The following is a 1,349-nucleotide window of genomic DNA, read 5'->3' on the forward strand; positions in this document are numbered from 1 at the left end:
GAAAAGGTGAGAGAGAGATGGCTTAGAATGTGTTGCTGTGAATCTAGGAGAATGCCTCCTTAAGCCAGAAGGTAAATTGTTGGAGGCCCGAGGGCTTATGGACAATAGGATGCTTATGAAATATTAGGCAAAAAGATGAATTGGGGGAAAAATCTTAAAAAATTTGGATTGTAGTTATATTAGTGTGATTTTTGGGGCCATCTGGTTGGTAATTATGACCTGTATAAAAAATTAAATGGCAGGCAGTGGAAAGGAAGGGGAAGTGTTAGACAAGGAAGTAGAGGAGTCGCTCCTGGTTCAGCGAGAATGGCAGAGCCACATGTGGAGACGAGTCAAAGTAAAGCTGTGTGGAGGGTGCAGAGCGGGGTGGTCCCTGGAAATGCCGTATGTGAGGCTGGGATACCTTTTGATTGAGCATCTTTTGAGCACTGTGGCATCAAAGGAGATGCAGGACAAAAAAAAATCCCTGTCCACACTGAATTTGCAGGAAGGCTATCGAGATGGACCAGTGGCCGGCAAAGCAGTTACTCTTCAACAAGGCTTCAATCAAGATTATAAATAAGGTGCAGAAGTCATTATGAACTATGGACAGCTAGAGGAGCTTTGAGTGCTCTGCTTCCTGGTGTCAGCTTCACGGTAATAGTTCAGCTTTGATCAGTAAAATAAATAATCTTGTGGATGCAGTTGACCAGTGCGAAGAACAGGTGCTCAAACATTGGAAATCAATCACCCCACAGCCCCATGTTGTCGATTTATTGGACTCCATTCAGGATATGGACCTTTGTCATGTAGTTCCAGCTGAGAAAAAGATTAATGAAGCTAAAGATGAAAGACTCCGGGACAGTAATGCTGAGTTTAACGAAAACTGTGGCAAGTGCCTTAGTGGGGTCGATCGTTCGCCTTTAGAATGTCGCGGGGCACAGGGGCGTGCACATTCTGAAAGCCCACGCCGCCCTTGGGCTTTGGAACAGACAGAAGTTTAGTAAAACAGCTGGGAGTATCAGAAGACATTTACAGTACCTCAAGCAACTTTGAAAATTATCTTCTTTTCTAATGAAAATAATGTTCAGAACATTCTTTAGAGCATTTTGTCTTAACAAGTTTACCAAAATTTGTACTGGTTTCTACATTGAACACTTCACTATCCGTCATGGAAATTTGAAACATCTTCGGAAAAAAAAATTAAATGGAATATTTCCATGTATTCCAATATATGGGATTGAGATATCTGTGGGATTTAGAAGGAGTTTGAGAGAAAATTGAAGGTTATTTGACAACTGAGCATGATGAACTTATATTTGAATTGAGGATCTCAAGTGGACCTGCTAAGCTGAGAGAGCAAATGGCAG

At 41.8% G+C, this 1,349-nt stretch overlaps 1 pseudogene; it reads left to right on the forward strand.

The window, feature by feature from the left end:
* Nucleotides 1-214: 214 nt before the first annotated feature.
* LOC112316966 (protein YAE1 homolog) lies at nucleotides 215-1,054 on the forward strand (annotated as a pseudogene).
* The last annotated feature ends 295 nt before the right edge of the window (nucleotides 1,055-1,349 follow it).

The sequence above is a fragment of the Desmodus rotundus genome, chromosome 7 (assembly GCF_022682495.2).
Source record: "Desmodus rotundus isolate HL8 chromosome 7, HLdesRot8A.1, whole genome shotgun sequence".
NCBI lineage: Eukaryota > Metazoa > Chordata > Mammalia > Chiroptera > Phyllostomidae > Desmodus > Desmodus rotundus.